Source organism: Fringilla coelebs, assembly GCF_963513975.1.
Source record: "Fringilla coelebs genome assembly, chromosome: 4".
NCBI classification, from domain to species: Eukaryota; Metazoa; Chordata; class Aves; order Passeriformes; family Fringillidae; genus Fringilla; species Fringilla coelebs.
Genome location: NC_140032.1, coordinates 55,231,194 through 55,250,544, shown reverse-complemented (window position 1 = coordinate 55,250,544; position 19,351 = coordinate 55,231,194).

The following is a 19,351-nucleotide window of genomic DNA, read 5'->3' as shown; positions in this document are numbered from 1 at the left end:
GGTGAGATTTTGGGGACTGTAGCTACTTTTGTTATTCACAAATTCCAGAGCCTTTCAAAATTCTTCATCATTCACATTCTGAGCTTCACCACACAATCATTCATTATGTCAGCAGCTGCCCGGGGAGTCTCACTTCAGCTCATTCAGCCAAATAATAAGCACTGGGACAACTGCTTCTGCATTAAAATAATAATAAAATAATAAATAGAGGTTCTTGCATGTGAAGAACAATGTTGCTATCTTCTGCTTTTTGACACATCCCTGTGTTGTGATTGGTTTTGCTCAATGTCTGTTTTGGAATGACCCTGGCCATTCGGGAAATTATGTTTTTGATGCGACCAAACACTTCGGTTCTGCCCAGTTTTTGGTGCTTTTAAAATATGTTTTGTTTCTCAGCTACCTCTTCTCTATTCTATTCAGTTGACAGGAGGATTTGGGATGCTCACCTGCCATGCCTTTGCAGGTGTATTAGCATGTATGTGTATAGCGGTGGAGATAACACAGCCCAGCAGGCACAAAGTGGTTATTTGTGGTGTGGAAGCAGGATTGCAAATGAGTGACCAGCAGAGTGAATGTGTATCTTTTAGTGCAACTGCTTTGTTTTTTCAAGTGAGTGCATCCAAGAACTTAATAATAATATTAGTGTGAGGCTTCATTCTTTCTCTTTAGTTAGGATAAGGAATGTAATTTTCAGTGTGAGGCAGGATGATTCCTTCCATCTCCTGTGCAAACAGGGCACTAGCTGGCTTCCCGTGCAGTATGCAAATATCAACATCCCATCGTGCAAGGTATCTGTGCTGCAATCTGCCTGGTAGCAGACTAATCCAGGATGCCTTTATCCAGATGTCATTCTGTCCCGAAATCTGAAGTGATACACCCTGCCTGTGCCATTGCCTCATTCATCTAAGTGAAATTTGCATGCTGATTCAGCTGAGCAAAGGGAAGCTACCTTATGGCTTTTCAGGGATATATAGCTTTCCATACATCAGACAGGCTGTACATGATGTTGCCATCTTTTGCTGAACTCTCCCTGCCTACACAGATAGTACCACATGCAACTGAAACCCACTATTGATTGTGTGGAAGCAGTTCTGTCTGTTAGAGGAAGTAATTTGGATGTTTATGGGAGATAGGTAGAAAAAAATAAACTAGTTCATTTTTATTACTTTTTTTTTTCTTTTTCTAAGTGAGTGTGAGAACAATATGGAAGTGAACAAATGTTCCCAAAGACTGGTGTTAGCCAATTGTAAGACATTGTCTGGAAAGGTTTGGTGAGGATTTTCTCTCTGTGAGCATGAATACACTGGACACAGGTTTTTTGTCTCGTCCAGCTGGCCTCACTCCTTTTCCTACATACACTGGGCAACACAAAATAGAAAGGGAGAAGAAAAGCATTTAAATTGTATTTGTAGCTGTTGTTCTTCCTGGTGCAGGATACAGAGCATGTATTTCCAAATGACATAATTTGTTTTCAAATATTAGTCCAGCAACAGGAGCTCCTTGTACCCTGCCATCTCCTCTGTGCCTTGGAGATGGGGGTGTTGCTTTTCCAACTTGGAGCTGAGCTTTGATCTGCGCAGTCTCCGCTTTTGCTCACCTCGACTGTGCTGTGGCCACTCCATGTTTATGCTCAAGCACTTCTTTGTCTATTTCTTTTTCCTCTAATTTTTCCTGTTTCTTTGGTGGTTTTTGGTTTGGGTTTTTTTTTTCTTTTGAGTAATGGAAAATGTCCTCAACTGTTTCGCCTTTGGTGAAGAGACTGTGTTTTCTTTTCTCCTGGAAGAGCTGCTAGCTCAAGTGAACCCTCTCTTAGCTGGGTGTTCTGTGGCAGCACAGCTGGCAGTTATTTACATATTACATGTTTCCTTGGCCTTTTTTTGGAGGTGGTGTTGATCTGAGCTTCCTAACCTCTTGTGCAACTCTAAACCCAAACAACAGGCCTTGTGAGCCACATTCCTAACTTGACATGTAGCAAAGTGCCTTATCCTCCCTCCTTCTACACCCCCTACGCCCCAATTTGGCTCCCAGCCTTATTCCTTCTATTTGTACACCTCCCTGCTTCATTCTCTTTGGAGGATGCTCAGCCTACGCTTTCACATAGCTGAAGCATCTCAAAAGGGCACGGTTTTGATGACTTTCACGTGGCCTGGGCTCCAGCCTCCATGTCCAGCAGCTTTAGTCTGAGTATTTGTAAAGTAGTTCTTAGTCACTCCCTGGCTGCTCCACCTCTTACTCATTTCTCTTAACTTTTAGAATGTTTATCTGCTTTCTTTGTGTTCATACAGTAAGGTTGGAAATGCCCTTTTTTTTCCCCTGTTGCTTGCCAGGAGGAGAGTCAGGGAGGTGATGTGAGTGATGGCTCTTCTTGGGTGAAGTCAATGCTGGACTTCACCAGTGGAGAGAGGCAAAGGGCTCTTCCAGCAGGTCTTTCAGGTAGCATTTGTGAACCTGCATAAAAAATCCCCTCCTGTCTTCCCCAGAATACCCAAGGCACATTGTAAAGTGAGATGGGCTGTAGTCTTCGTGGCCAAATCTAAATGTGTCTTGCAGTAGAGCTAAATACGCTCAGTAAAGAAAGACATTAAAAAATAGCAGAGGCAATAGATTCTGTTGGGGAAAGTTCCTTTGCAGAATTTGAGTGGCTGGGAGGCTGCCTGGGAGAAAAGAACCTGGGATGCTGGGAGACAGCAGCTGACCATGAGCCAGAGTGTGTGCCCAGGTGGCCAAGGGGGCCATGGGCATCCTGCCTGGGCCAGCAGCAGTGTGGTGAGCAGGACCAGGCAGGGATTTTCCATCTGTACTTGGCAGTGCTGAGGCTGCACCTCGAGTGCCGCGTCCAGCTCTGGAGCCTTCCCTACAGGAAAGACACTGGAGCGTGTCCAGAGAAGGGCGGCAGAGCTGGGAAAGGGTCTGGATCATGAGTCTGAGGGTGTGAGTCTAATCAGGAGCAGCTGAGGGAGCTGGGAGTGTTTAGTCTGGAGGAGACCAAGGGGGATCTGATTGCTCTCTAAAATTACCTGAAATGAGGTTGTATAAAGGTAGAGGTCTGTCTTTTCTCCCAGGTAACGTGTGACAGGACAAGAGGAAAGGCCAGAGGAGGTTTAGATTGCACATCAGGAAAAATTTGTCCGCAGAGAGTGGTGGTTCATTGGAATGGGCTGCCCAGGGAAGCAGTGGAATCTCTATCACCGTGAAAAGTTTAAGAAATATGTTTATGTGGCAATGGGTGACATGGTTAAGTGGTGACTGTGGTGGTTCTAGGTTAATGATTGGACTCAATGCGTTTTAGAGAACTTTTCCATCCTATGATTTCCCACTTTTTTTTTTTTTTTTTTTTCCCTGGGTTACTATGAGCTTCCTAAAAAACTGAAGTGGTGTCTGTCTGTGCCACAGCTTTCTAGACCTTACCAGCGCCCTGCTGCGGTTTCAGAGCTATGTCAGCAGAGCAGAGCCTTGTGTGTGCAGAGTCTGCATGCTGAGGTGTGTTCCATCTCCCTTTTCAAAGTTGGGAATGCAGCCTGGACGTGAAGGATGAGGCCTGATCCCCCTCATCTATTTTACTCAGTTTAGCTGCTGGGGCCCTCTTTGCAAAATTAAACAGAAGTCTGAGAAGAAGCATAATTATATCTTTATGCAATAGCTACACAAGTTATGCAGAGGCTGTGAGGACAAGCATCATTTCTGCTGGCCTGCCCTCTTGGCAAGCACTTTGCTTTTTGTACATGCTTTTTGAACACTTCTGTCTGGGTCAAGATGAATCACTCTCTGAATTCCCCTGACTCTATTTACTCAATCTCTGCTGCCTATAAAAGGAGCCTGGTGAGTATTTAGGCTGCTGATGGCTCCATTTTAGCCACCAGCCTTTGGGCAGCTGGATCTTTTGTTTAAGACTCATTAGCCTGGAAACTGCTGGGAAATGATGGTGTGGATGCCGGGAACCCCTGCAGCTGTGCCACCCCAGGAGGGGGACAGGCAGGTAGGCATGGGGCTGCAGCCTCTCCCTTCTCTCCAGCATTTCACTGTGCCCAATGGCAAGCTCCTCCTGAAGGCTGAACCCCAAAATTTGGTTTCCCTTGGGCAAACCTATCTGTTCACCAAGGCTGTGCCTGCAGGTCAGTTAAGCAGGATTCTCCATTCACCCTCTAAGGGTCCCTGCTGTGGCCTCTGAGCAGCTCTTGGTCCTTGATGGGGTCTGGGGTTACAAAGATGTATTGTGTCAGACTGGCAGAGTATCAAGTTGCAACAACTTTCCCATGAATTAAACTTACTATGAGTGTGGGAGCAAATAGCTTATCTTGCAGTCTCATTACTAGAATGGATATGCCATAAGCATTCCAGAAATACACTCTTTAAAGATATATAAAGAAGACTGTGTAAAAATCCATATCTGTTCAGTTACAGTGTGATGCAACAGCTATGCTTTCAATTCCAGCGAGCTGGGAGCTGCTGGAGAAATGGTTGAACATGGGGCAGGGTTGGCAGCACATTCTCTGGGTTTCCTGCACTCCAGCATCCCTTTTCCCTGACAGAGGCAACAGCTGTTGCTGCTGTACACAGATGTGGAAAAGTCCTCCAGGAAGGGCAGAGCTGCCACTCTGTCTTAGGAGCAGCTGCTCTTAAATGGTTATTTTCCTCTATGATTTCCCCCAGCTCTGAATCTCCTCATATGGTGCCTGCCTCCTCCAGCTCTCAGAGTACTTCTTGCATGTCAGGGAGGCATTTCTACTTTCTTCTCCTTTGGAAGAGGTAAGAGCTGAAGGCCTTGCTTCTATTTTTGGTAGTCTCTCTGCAGTGTATCCAGATTAATTTGTCTGTAGTGTGCTTGGTGTTCCATCAAACCAGGTTATCCTCTGAACATCCCCTCCAAACTCAAACTCTGATGTCTCCAGATCTCCTGTATCTGATCTATTTTGATTATTTTAGTCTGTGAGTTTTCATGTTATTCAGAGAAAATTCCTTTCAGTCTTGTATTTTGCACTTCTCTTGCCCAAATTACTTGTTTTTCCTGTTACCTGCCTTGCATCTAGATACCAGCAGAGTTAAGAAGTACCAGGTTGACTTTTTTACTTCTGCAATTTGTTCACATGAGCTCTGTTCCTCTTGTTGCTTTCCTACATCTGCCTTTACACTGGATTTCTGTGTGCCTTCCATGCCTTAGCCACGGCTGAGAAACTTCAACATAGTGTAGGTGTGGATTGACTTTACCATATTTCTGCTTCTTTGCTCTTAGGAAATCCTTTTTTCTCTTGCAGAACTGGTGGTCTTTGCTAGCTTGTTTCATTCAGGAAGGAAAGGCACACCTCTATTAGTGTATTTTTTAATCAGGCATCTTGGATATAATTTTCTTTTGACTGAGCAGTATTTTGAGATACCACCTCCTGTACCATGATCTAGAAACTGCCTGGCAGGAGTTGTGCTTTCAGGAGGCAACCCCCTACTTTTGTGGGGCTTGCACCTTTGCTATGTTCACATTCAAGTACCTGAGCTCACTCTTTTTATCAATGTTTTTAGAGATACTGTTCCTTGCTCCAGTATCCTTCACACATCCTTCTGCTGGCCAAAAGGTTATTTTTCCAGGAGAAAGATTTTTTTTTTTTTCAGATAGGAAGTAATTTTCTGGAGAAAAAGTCCTTTTTTTTTTTTAAATAAGAAGTTTGGGGGGAGGACAGTTGTTTCACTTTCTCTAAAATGTCATCATAGTCTTTTATTGTTGCAGATTCACAAAATACTTTAATGTGCATAATCATCTTTCACTAATCAAGGAGTAAATGAGTCATTTTTTGGGTTAATGTATTTTAAACACTAAAAAACAGGTTTGCCTTTTTGCATCCTGTAGCTCTGTTGGACTCCTGTGCAAGTTAAAGTGCCTGAAGAGATCAACCTTCTTCTTTCACTGTCAACTTATTTGCATTCAAGTGCTTGTTTATTTTTTTAAGCAAAGGACAGAACTGAGCTAAAACCTTGAGGAGTCTTTTTTTCTTTGACCAGAGTGTATAAGGCAGGAAGGCATTTTAGTTCAACTTTCTGTCTCAGTTTTTGTCAACAGAGCACAATAATGGCGATTTTAGTTTTGTCAGTACTCTCGGTTTGACCACATTCCTGCTGATTTGTTGATGGTCACCAGTGAGCTCAGAATATCCTCAGTCAGTGCTGGATGACCCTTTGCTGAGACCTGGCTCCTTAGACTGCTCTTAACCTGTTGGTTTGAGTTGCTTCTAAAGCTGTGTGCGATCTCTGTGAGCTGCAGGTACCATGAAAAGATGCAGTGTGTCTGTTCTCAAGGACAAAAACCATTTCTGAAAATGGTCTATGTGCATTTGGCCAAATGAGAAAATAGCACTGTGGTGGTGGTCTCAAATCAGGCTAATGAGAGAGGAAGTAATATTTAAACATATAGATTTCAAAGGAGCAAACCCACGCCACTCTTGCAGTCCGGGGCACTTAACATCTTTCCATTTAACCTGCAGACCTTTGTGGCCATATTTATTTGATCTGCTGACATCCAGGGACGGATGTACTGACAGGGACTCTGTGATCTTAAGCTTTGCAATCTGTCCTGTCTCCTGCCCTGAAGAGATGCTGGAGGCACATCCCCTCTCTTGGGTTGTGGGGCTTTCTGGCATCTCTCATGCCGAGGAGAAGCTGCCGTGTTTGGCCATATCTGTGCCATCCCCTGCCTCTTGCCACATTGCCTGATGGTGTAGGTCTGATTTGTTCTCCCCCAGTCTCAGTGAAGGCAGTTTAATGCTAGTGGAAGGCTCAGTCAGAGCTTAGCAGCCCCTGGTTTATCATCCATAATACTTAGAATAATGTGACAGCAAGGGCAAGGATGAGAGCCCTGGAAGAGCCGCTCAATCCGAGTGTGCAGCTGGGTCAGGGTGTGACCCCCAGTGTGCACAGCAGTATGCAGGACACACACCCTGGCTGTCAATAACCAAACTGGTTTTGTGTCCTGACTTTAATAATAAATCTCTCTGAGGGGTGGTTGCTCCAAATGCTCCCTGTTGGCCTGCATTCCTAGTGAAGGCTATGTCTGGAATCACCCCCTAACCTTTCAAGCTACTGATAGTCCTTTTTCTTCTGATTGCAGCATTAAGCTAGAGTGAAATAATTTTGCAAATCCTGTGCATCGCCACTAAGACGCCTTTAGTATTACCAGGCAAGGTGTATTTTCAGTTGTGATAAGTTTTCTAAATGCAAACAAAGCAAGCAGCAAATTCTTCCTTTCCCTTGTAACAGTATTTTTATTTGTGTGACTTTGTGTATGTCAGTTTCCTTTTCTTCTACTGAATGCAAAAAAGATGGGAATAAGTAAGGTGGTTTAATGCAGATGTCAAAAACTACTACAGAGGAGTAAAGTGGTCACAAAAGGACAATATACGAGGTCTTTGGAAAGAAGGAGAGCCCAAGCAGCAGTGTGTTTGAAAGGAAACCTGCACAGGATAAATTCCTCAGTATAAATCCTTTCTGAGTTACTATTCTTGCAGTTAGTGGCTTTGTTTAATATCAGATTGCCTTCATCTTGTGGGCTCCTGCAACTGGAGTTTATCAGGATTGAGTGACATGAAAGTGTTTGCATATTCAAAAATTAGTCTTTTTAAGACTTCCCAGTGGGACTTTTAGCTATGCTTAGTCTGCTTATCCATTCAAATCTACCGCTAGCTACAGTGTTTTAAAATCATAACTGCATCTGAATTTCACCATGAAATAAAATATTGTAAGTGAGGACACATGTTAGCAATCAACACAAGGTCTTTCAAATGAACCCTTGTGCTGCAGGACGGGAGGCTGTTTCCAGGGAAGTATTGACAGACCCTTGATCAGTTGAAGCCCCGGGGCACTGAAATCCATCAGTAGGCACAGAGGTTAACGCAGAACAGGTTTTGGAGGTGCTCCGTGCTCCTCAGTGATGGACCAGATTGTTTCTGTATCTCAGCCCTGGCTGGCTGAGCTTCATCAGGCTAGATGTAAATCATGTCATGGGAAAGGTGCAGAGGTAAACAGCCAGAAGAAGAATCTGCTTGAATTGTTTGTGTGGAGCAATCACAGCTTTTTCGCAATCTCCCCGTGCCCCCGAGTGCTGACATTTTGACTGGCAGTAAATTCTTCATGTAGAAACAGGAGTTGTGTTGGATTGTTTGTCTTATCTCAGTTCTTTTCGTTTTCATGCAAGCTTCGGCCAGTCTGTTGGATTGCTGATTGAATTTGTTCAATTAACAGAGACTTTCATGTTACAGAAACCAAAACTCTTATTTTTAAAATGTATCGCTGGGTAGCTAAAATGGCCAACTGTGGATGAACTTTTCAGAAGATAAGAAACAATTACAGTTGAGTGTCACGGCTCAGTGATTTTCCATCAGACTGGTGATCTTTCAGTCACACTTGTTAGATGTCCACCTTACTTTTTTAAAATATAAGATTCTATTTTTAAAGGACAAGTGTACAGCATTTAAAAAAATATTCTGATGGCAAATTGTTGTGCGCACTGAAAGTAGTTGTTTTTGAAACGAGCGAGTAGATGACTAAAGATGCTTGTTCTAGTAAGGAGAAGTAGAAAAATCCAAATATTTGGACCATTACAATACAAGGGGGAAGCCCTGGGAAAAGTGCTACACCTTAACACAAAGCACTGCAGAATGGAGGAGCTGAAAATAAAGGCACAGGAATATCTTCTGAAAGAGCTGGTGTAGTTGGCTGAGGTTAGAAAAGTACAAACTCTGTTATTTGTGAGGGCAGAGGGCAACTTGTAAAAAATAGCAGGTAAATTTCTCATTTAATATTTTAATGAATTCTGTGATTTGTAAAGCCCTAGGCCATGTTTATATATATATGTGTGTGTGTGAGTGGGTATATATATATATATATATATAAAATTGAAATTATTTTTTCTTGTAAGTCGCTATGAAATTCCTTAATTCATTTGGCATGCCTTGGCCACTACAACAGCAGAATAATAAGAGAGACCTCTGATTCTGGTGTGTGCACATTATACTCTACTGTATGGCAGCCTGCATTTCCTAGCAGTACTCTTATCTTCTTCTCCTTTAAGGCAATACAATTTAACTTTGCAGGCCCTGTCATCCAGCAGTAATTTTCTGTCACTGCAGGATACCAATCCCCTGTTTGCAGCTCAGATGCATTTTAGCACTTCACCCTGTTAGAACACATCATTGTTTGAGGGCTTATGTAGATGAGGGATCTGTAAGCTGAATTTGTTAAAACTGAACTCACTGTCTTGTTTCAAGCATTCAGCACTATTTTTTTACCCTAGTTACTTCATTTTGGTCCTTGACTTACATTTGCTTTTTGACAGATTGAAGAATAGGCAAAAGGAACAAAGACCCAAAACCATCTTCTGACATCTCCCTATTTTTAATTCCTGTTGGTAGTTCTTGTCTTATTGCTAGGTTTGCATGGGATCATTGAATATAGTTTTTCCTAAACTACTGTTATATTTCTTTACCCATTCATGATCAAGTTAGGTTTGATTTTGTGTTGAACTTATTAAGGCTAAGGGGAATAAGACTGTAGAAAACAGCAAAAAAGACTCCAGAACTGTTAAAGGTTAAAAAAAAAAAAGTAAATTTTGCAAATAGGAGGACTTAATGGCTTAAAGAACATGAGAAGAAAACATAAAATGAGAGAGTAAAGAGAAGCAGCTGGATCTTATGCAGAACATTGAAATGCTCCATGTGCATTAAGCTCCTGCTTTTTGTGTGTGGATGTGGGAAGTCAACTCAGTAGAGCTGCTGACTTGTGAAGGATTGGAATTGAACCTGCTCTAGCTGTGAGTTTCTCTTGTTATTTTATCTTCTGTGTAAGGCTTTGGTATAGACTGGTGGAGAAGTTTGGAATTTTGTCCATCCTTGCTACACCACAGCTTGTTACAACACAGTGGTGTTCAATGACTTTGTAAGCAGTTTTGTGGCTGCTAAATTCACTTTTCCTGCGATTCAATGTGATTTTTAGATTACCCATTTTCAAATTTCTCATCCTTTTAAAAAGACACATTGTATTACTGTTCTTTGAGCCCTGTGGAAATATTAAAATAGGTTCCATAAATAATAGATGAGTAAAAAAATATCTTTGTTAAAAAAAGTCAAGAATTCCTGATCTCTAAAATTAAGCTCTCTACCCTTGCACACTTGGAAAAAAGCCACCCTGTCAGACACTGTAACTTTTCAGTGCAAACAGAACAAGTCCCCCACTTGTTCCTGATTCTCAGTTTCTCCCCCTGCACGTTTTGTCCAGCTCAAAGCCCCCTGCTTCCAAACTGGCTTGTCAAATTCTGCATTTGCACAGACATTGCAAATTCTCCCATCCAGAAGGTGCCTGTGGAGATTTGGGAGCACCTGTGCAAGGCTCCGTGTCTATTTTTGCCCAACTGCCTCTCTCCCTTCCCAGTGTCAGTGATGGTGAATCCCAGCATCCTCCTGAGGAATGCAACCAGGCACTGGGGCCTGAAGCAGCCAGGGAGAAAACTCCTTTTGGTGCAGGTTTTCCCTAAGGGAAAGCTGTTTTCCTGAGAACTGGTACTTGGCAGAGAGGCCAATGCAGCTGTAAGTCCTAAAATGGGCCCTGACCTTCTTTTCTTTGCCACAGAGCTGGATCAAGCCCTAGTTCCTCTTTGAATGCTCTACAGAACTGGTGATCTTGTAATACACATGACAGCGAGCATAACTGGGAAAGGAATCCCTTCTCAAGCACCTTTTTCTTTTTTTGACTATTTTTAGGATATATTGTGTTTCCTTACCTTCTTGGTTATTTTTTTTCTTGAAGGTGTGAAGGGCCAGAAGCATCCTTCAGGGGGTTTTAAGGGAGCAGAGCATCACTAGGTGTTACAATGATCGTGGTGGTGTGGGGTAGCGCTGGAAGTTTTGGTTCCTGGCACAGGAACCTGGCACTGTGGTCCCTCTTCCTATGGGGTAGAGGTGGAAAACATTGCACTGCTGGGGAGGCACCTGCAGCAGGAAGGGTTGTCATTACCTGGTTCAGAGAATTTTGATTAAGGAGAAAAAGGATCAAAGGAAGAGCTGTTTGAGCTAGTTGCCTTTTTGTTTTTTTAATGTGAAGTCACATTGATTGAAATAAATTTGGGGTGGAGAAACTAAATGGTAATTTTAATGATGCAGCAAAAAGGTAATGATGAAGCGTAGTTCCTCAGGCTCCATTTCATCATAGCCTGTATCTTTAAAACCACGGGCTTCAGGGGGCAGAGATTGTAGCATCTATCTGTTCAGGCTTTTATTTGACATGGTTGGGTAGGCTATTGAATCCTTACTCCCTGCCTTTAGCTTAGCTGTGTACTATATGTTCTCCACAATACCTCAAGCTGAAAATTGATCTCTGGTCAATACTGTGTGATGATTCGAACCACTCCCGTAATCAGCACCGCTCGGTGAATGAAATTCGTCGTGGGAGGCCTGATTATTGTCTCTACCAAGACTAACCCTACTGAAAGGGCTATCAGACTGTCTGAATTTGGACACTTTGGACAACTGCCATCAGGAGTTATCTGTGCTTCCAGAAAGGGCTAAATTGAGCAGAGATGAAGTGCTGGTGTTTATTGATTTCCTTTTTTTTAAAAAAAACCTTTTTTCTTTCACTCCTCCTGACTAGGTAGAACAGAGGCAGCTTTAGCTGCATGTTCTAGCTGTTGAGATAGCATAGCTGCAGTGATGGTGTATCTTTTTTGACCCCATGTCAAATTGTCTACAGCACACACTGGAAGATTCCAGGGATGCTTTTTAAGGAAAGACCTTTTGTCAGAAGTGCTGAGTTGTGTAAAAGAGCATTGTGGTCCTCTTGGGTATATGCTGTGGACCAAGTAGAACAAAAAATTGCCACAGATGAGGCTGAGAACTTAGCAGTTTGTATATCAGCCTCAATACAGAAGTTCTTGATCTACTGGAACAGGAAAGAGGAACTGCAGCCTTCAAGTAAGTGCCTGGTTAAAGGGATTTGCCATGCCAGTGATTTCCATTAGGTAGTTTCGTGGTGTACCTTTTCTTACATTATGGAGCTTTCTGGTGCTGTGTCAGCAAAAGGGATATACTATACCAGCACAATGAGTTTAGTAGCAGCTAATAATATTTAAACATTTGGTACTTGCTTAGAGAATGCTGTTTATTTCTCCTATGCTGTGTTCAGGAGTACAGAAGGTGAGTTGGATTTTTTTCTCCCCTTAGTAGTGTAGAAAATGTCAGTAGTGCTGGTGTGACCTGTATTGGGAAACCCCATTTCATTCTACAGGAGTGCATGCCACTGATCTTTATCAAAAATGTATTCAAAATAGCAATAATGAATGAAGTGCAAATACCATGGCTGCATTTACTTCATGGAATGTTTTTAAAGCTAGTGTGGATTAGGGCATGCCAAGCTTTAATCATGGAAAACCAAAGGGTGAAACTACATGACTGTGCACTGTTCCCTGCCTACTCAAAGAGCTTTATGCAGTAACAGTGCATGGTCCAGGCTTGCTAATAGCACAGTTTGTCTTCCCAGTGACAACTCCTCTGCCTCTGACTCGAGGACCTGGACTGAAATCTTAATCTCACTGCAAAGCTCTCATTGACGTGTATGGACTTTGCTTCAGCTCCATTTGATGGAGTGCAGTGGAAGCTTTAAAAGCATTTGGGCCAAAGTCTCTTCACCAGGGGCGTTGTGCCTGTTTGTCACCAGATAACCCTGTGTCTTTTAATAGAGTTAAAGCCGTGTGGGCAGGCTCTGCCCTTGTTTAATGCCATGGCATTGTTCCCATTGGCTTCAAAAGGAGGAAGCACTTAGACTGGGACTCTCAAAGGCCCTTAGGACCCTGAGTCCCATTCATTTCCTGATTTCAGTGGGACTTAGAGTTCTAAATCCCTTTGTGAATCCAAGCCATAATGCTCTACTGTCTAGGCACAAGTATTAACAAGAGTTCTCTCTTTATCCTCTTAGCATGGTAAGCCTGGAAAGTGGAGCTGTGTTATCTTCCCTGTGCTCCTGAAATAGTCTGAGAATATCTGTAGCTCTTTAAATATGGAAGTTATCTTCTTATTTGAGTCTGGATTGTCATCTCCTTCAGAACAATAAAAACGAACAAGTCTGGATGACCAAGCTCCTTTTTGAGCGGAAACTCTGCAAGATGGGTGCTAGGGTGGAGAATGGCTAACATGAGTGAAGGGGAAAAAGTGCATCATTGCTTTAAGCCCTTTCTGTCCGTCTTCCAAGCAGCTTGGTTCCTTGGGATGTACACGAAAATCATCCATGTGACAAACCCTTCATGGTTACCATACTGGTGACTGTGAAGAAGAGCCCTGTGCTCTTCTTGGTACACAGAATCTGTGGGGAAGCTAGGTACTCATTAGTGGGGCCATAATAAGCAAACCTTCAGTAAGAAACCTTTGTAAGAGCCCCTTACAGCCACTCTTTCAATGCCAAATGAGTTTTTGGCGTCTGCTTGCTCATTTCCAAATCTATTGATAACGGGCTCGGTGTTCAGCTGATGCAAATTAGCTTAGTGCCACTGAAATCAGGTCACTGCCTGTGTTGATTTAGGTTGTCTGAGGAGCTGATGCAGACTCTCTGGTTCTTCTGGTGTTAAACAGCTTTCTCTCTGTAGCCATCTTCTTCCATTCAAGAGCAGTGTGAGTCTAGAAATGATTTCTGAGTAAAAAAAAACAACTATATGATGTGTTGTGTCAAAAGTAAATAATGTATAGGCTTACAGAGGATCTAATGATTAGTTGTTGGCATATATTCTTGATAGATTAGGAATCCTTATCCCATTAATGGGTCAACTCTTAGCCTCTGTGATAAATAGCTGGGATTGACAGAGAAGGAAAATGATGGGGTGTATTCTCTTTGCTATGATGATCCTAAGAAACAAGGAAAAAACCTTTCACCAAGGTGTATAAAACACCCAGTTGATCTACAGTTAGTGCAGGGAACAGCTGCAGAGATGCCTCTCAAATCCTACCGTTTACAGTAAAGCGTGTTTGCAGCAGGTAAGGCTTTAACTTTACTGATTTTGGGTCAGTTTTCAAATCCCTGAAATACCAGGACTCATCCTCCTCCACTGTTCCAGAGAAGAATGGGATATTAATAGTTGTTCAAGTTAATGGGAATAGATAACATGGCATGCTCTTGCATTTAGGGGCCAGGGGTAGCAATGCTGCTGGGCTTCAGTCTGCTCCTCCCCTAGCCAGCCATCCTGCTGAGCCAGGATGAGCTTTTCCAGGGAGCACTACAATGTTGAGTTTCTTTCTCCTTCTGTTGTGGATCGCTCTGGTTTTAGTGGCTTGTGCCACCGTTTTCCCTGCAAATGGAGCCCTTCCCACTTCTAGGTAATTTTGCTACAAATGAGCGAGTCCCAAGTGTGGCACAGAGTTTTGTAACTGGAGAGATCCTGATTAGTTGTCAGAAGATTTTGCATCCCTTGAGGGACGTGTATTCCTCCCCACTTGGTATCTGTTTCGCTGCGTCTCCTATCAGTTGGGTCTGAAGATCCTGAGAGAGGCTCAGAGCACAGCTCTGAAACAGTCAGTTTTTCACAGGGCGTTCAGAAGGATTTCCCTGCTGAATTCCCAACTCATGGTAGCATTCCAGGAGGATGCGCAAAGTGCCTGAGCACAGCATTTAGCAGTGCTGGCCCAGACATCAGAGAGGGGAGGGCTGGCCTTGCAGGGGACTCCAGACTGCAATTCAGGTGACCTGTGCTTGCACACCATTGATTTTTCATCTGACCTTGCAAAAGGGGCATAACCTCCTCCTGCCCTGCTTGGCCACCTGCACCACAGGGACAGTGCCACTGCCTCTTTCATGGTCTTTGTCCTCAGACTTATTGAATATATGTTTTTCAGGGCAGAAGGGCTTTTACTTTACGTGTGTGCAGTACTTAGTGGGCTGGAGCTTAGGACTCCGCTGGGATTTTTGGGTACTCTGGTAGTAGTAAAATAATGAATGATAGCTCGCGTGCTGCTTTCCTCCCACTTTATCAGTATTGCCATCCTGACCCTTTCCTGCCTATGCAGTTCCTATATTGGCTTTGAAATGGTCTCCTGTGACTGTCAGTCTCTGCAACGATTGATGGGTAACTTACTCCACTAATGGGCATTTTGCATTTTTACTTCATTACTGTCTGCAGGTGCCTTGATTTGGGAACAGTCCCAGTCTGTAAACTCATTATTTGCTGAAGCTATGTTAAAAATTTAATGGAATAGCAAAAAACCTAACCTGGCATACCCTTGAGGTGTTATTCCACCATCAAGAGCCATTGCTGAAGCTTCCACAAACTTTGTTGTATCCTGGCTTGAGCAGATATACTGGAACAAAATGCCAAAATGTTTGCTTGAAAGTCGGCAATTAGCCTTGCTGGGGAATGGTTATAGAACATATTAGACTGAGTGGCTCTTAAATAATCTTCTTAAAAGCAAATTCATCTGGTTCTTTGCTTTCTCTAAAATTGCCAGTTACCATGACCAACAGGGCTCCAGTGACTCTCAGGAATGTATCATTTGTAAAAGTGATTGGAGATTCATAAACATTGTTTTATCATCTTGTATAATAGCTAAAATACACGCTTGCTTTGTGGGAAGTTGGCAATAAAAGGGATATACATGCTTCCACTGGCCACAGGTGCTGCTGTGCAGTGGGGATGCAGCACGTTGCCGTTGCCCTTTCTTGTCCCTTTGGCAAATTCCTCAGCTCTTCTCTTCATTACTTTGGTGATGAGGCAAGAGCAGGGCATGGCTGGGTGTTGCCTGGGGCATCAAGGACCTTCCACTCAGGACAGGAGGAAGGGTCATGGTCCCTCCCAAGAGAAAGCCAAAAATTGTGTCTTTATCTTTTGTGGTTTCCCTGGGTGGCAGCTTATCTGATAATGAGGGATTCAGAGATATCTATTTAATCCCAGGGCCTAAAGGATGAAGCTTTTCTTTTCTGAATTAACATAAAAGAAGAAAAAAAATAAGATGCCTTCTGCATGTCATATTTGACTTTCACTGGCAGCTTCTGCTTCTCCAACTGTTGGTTGCTAAAACGTGTGTTTGTTGTGGGTGGAAAGCAGGGTAGTAAACACATGAACCTCTCCAAACATCAAGAAAATTTGGTGTCTCCCCCCACTCCCTATTTGAATCACAAATTTTTCTTTAACTCCTTGCAAATAATGTGAAAATCCATGTTGTATGCCTGTGAAGGATAAGTGTAGCCGTAAGATCCTGTGAGCTTAAGCTTAAAATCTTCATGTTTCATACTTGTAATGGTACTTTGCCACACACCTTTCTTTAATTTTATTTTTAAAGTAGATATTCCTATTCTGCCTTCTCCTGGAATTAACAATGTCTTTGTCATTAATGATCAAGGTAATTCCAATAAGAAAAAAATCACATGAATTTTAAAAATGGTTCCAATTCATGCTTGCTTTCTTCTTTTCACCCTGCCCCATGGAAACGATTATAAATGTTTGAGAAAATGTGTGGTTATGCAGGTCAAATTATCCTTCAACAATTATTTTAATGCTTTGAATCTTATTCTAATACCCATGTGTCGGAGTTGTGGAGTCTCAAATTTACTGGTTCTAATGTCACTTCATTTTCTGGCTGCAGGAAGCAAGTGTAGCCCTCAAAGGGCAGGAGCAGAGAGGGTTCTGTAAGCACAGGTCAAGTCTGCCAGGATGCTGCGTGCCTGGTCAGTGTGCAGAGCCTGTGCTGTGACAGGCAAAGGCACTGCATGTAGCTCCACACCAAAGAACAGCATTCTTGGTGCATCACTCCTCACTTTGGCTGTCCTGTTTTTCCTGGAGCATGAACTTGGTGTGGCCATGCCTTGTGTTCCATGCTGTGCCACTTAGCAGCTCTGCTGCTCCCTCGCATTCCCAAGTGCTGGCTGAAGCATTTCTTTGTGGCAGTGCCTCCCACCCCTGCATCGAGGAGGCTTTTAGCAAGGTGCTCATCATTTCATGGTGTCCCTTCTTGGTCAAGGACATGAGGTAGCCAGACCCCTTCCAGATCTGTTAGAAATCCTGTAGGAAAAAAGGTGGAATTTCTACCCTTGGTGGAGAATTGTCTGGGATCACCTGCTGTAGTGGATGAACATCATTGTCCTGATCTCAATTCTTACTGTAACTTCTTTTTGTTAAGATCTGAATACAAAAACCAACTTAGATGGTTGTAAGATGTTACTGTGCAGTTTATTTCTCCTAACCTACTAGAGTGTATCCTTGCCCAAGGCAATACAACATGCTGTTGGATTGTTGGAGTGGAGTTGTACCAAACATGAAAAAGAAAGGGAAAAAACTCTTCATTTTGTTCTGGCCTTAAATGCAGCAAGATGGTGAAGAAATCCAGTAAACAAGCAAACAAGCATAATTTGGAGTGAATGGTGAAATGCTGTGTTTCTCTTTAGTCAGCTTTCTGCAGCCTTCAAAGATAGGTTAAGTGTCTGGCAAGAAGGAGGATGTGTGTAGTGTGTAGTCAAAGGGCCATGCTTTATCCTTAAAGTGACCTGATTGCCTAATTATTATTTTTCCCCAACCAGCTGCAGTTGTAAATACCACCTAGATATGGACTGGAAGAGTTGGTATCTGGTTTTACATTGCTTGCTTTGTTTCTCCTCTGTCCTTCAAAGATTTACTGTTTGTGGCTTTGTGTTTTCCTCCTGCAAGCAAAGAAAAACCCCAAATCAAATAGTTTTATCAGAACCTCAGCGTCAAATTGCAGACTTGGTAGTAGAATATTTAAAATGTTTTCTGATTTAATTTTTTGGAAGGGTACCTGTCAGGTCAACAGTGCATCTTTTTAAGAAAGCCTTATGTTTCCTAGCCCTAAGACCATGGTGTGTCAGTTCTGAATATACATGCATACACATATCTATATATATGCATCTAAATATGTGTGTGTGTAGATATATATTCAGTAGGAAATTTAAGTAAACTCATGTCTAGAACTTGAAGAAAGCCTGAAATCAGTGGGCTGTGGGCCCATCAACCATGACCCACAGTAATTCCACACTGCTATGTAACTTGACATCCTGAACCCTGTCCCACTGGTGCAAGAAGGGAAAATGGATATATAGTGAGCCCCTTTAGATACTTCGTATTCCCTTGGCTGCTGGCCTCATATTTAATACCAGCAAAGTGTTGAAATGCTGAAGATGCAGTCAAAGTAATTTTGACTCCTTTGTGCTGTTTGGTTTCAGATGTATTGCTGTGCTCCAGATGCAGTGATTGTTTATTTTCTCCTGACTATTGCAAAATATCTATCTGTCTGTCTGTCTGTCTGTCTGTCTATGTATTTGCTTGGGTGACTCTGCAGATGGGGAAGTCAAGGTTGGAGAACTCTACCTACTGGCTTCAGGTTTGGGGTCAGACTTGCCCTCATAGAGAGTGTGTGTTGTGCTCTGTTTATTTGAAGCATGAGCTCCCCTGACTTCAGTCGTGGGTTTCTGTGCACTAACCTTTTGCAGTGGAAATCCTCAGTTCTCACTTCAGCTTTCTTTTATCTTTCTGGAAGTTCAGCTCTTACTTCAGCTTCTCAGATTTACTCCTGTTGGATGGGGGGGTGCCCAAAAAAGATGCTGCTGGTGACTGGGAAGGCACGAATGCTTTGAGTGCCTTCTTCCTCAAGACAGCTCAGGTGTTCACAGGAAGCTCTTGGCAATGTGTGCATTGAGTGGAAAGGAGTGGTGCAGACTGCCATGCAGAAGGAAGGAGAAAAGGTATCTGGCAGCATGAGAAATAGCCAGCATCATTCGTATGGGAGCATCCCGTTTAGGAAGGCCAGAGTCATGGATCAGTTCCCTTTGCCAGGGACTGCAGCAGAGAAATTGGTAGGTTTCCACTTAAGTAGTCCTGTGCAGGGCCAGGAGTTGGACTTTGATGATCCTTGTGGGTCCCTTCCTACTCAGGATGTTCCATGATGCTGTGATTCTTTGAAGTCCTGCTGCGTGCCCTGTGCCTCCCAGCGCTTGCCTGCTCTCATCTTGCTGGGTGCTGCCAGCTCTGCCTGCTGGGCTCTGAGTGCCTCCCAGCCCTGCCATATTCTGCTGAATATGCTTTTTCCTTGCACAGCTGCGTTCATTTTCCTGCAGTGGAGTGCCTTGTGAGGCTCCCTGCCTCAGGAATTCGTTCATCAGCCTGCAGGATTCAAAAATAGCATCCAACCTTCTGCAGGGACTCCCTGGCTGGAGTAAACAGAGCAGCCCTGTGCCATGACTCTACACACTTCAGTGGCCAAGCATCTCCTCTGGGCACTTTGCTCTTATTTACCTGTGGAAAAAAAGTAACTGGTACTTGGGGTTCTTGATTTCTCCAAAGCCTTAAGCTGCCTTTGGCTGACTTCCATCCACAGCAGAGGAAGGAAGGGAAGCCTGG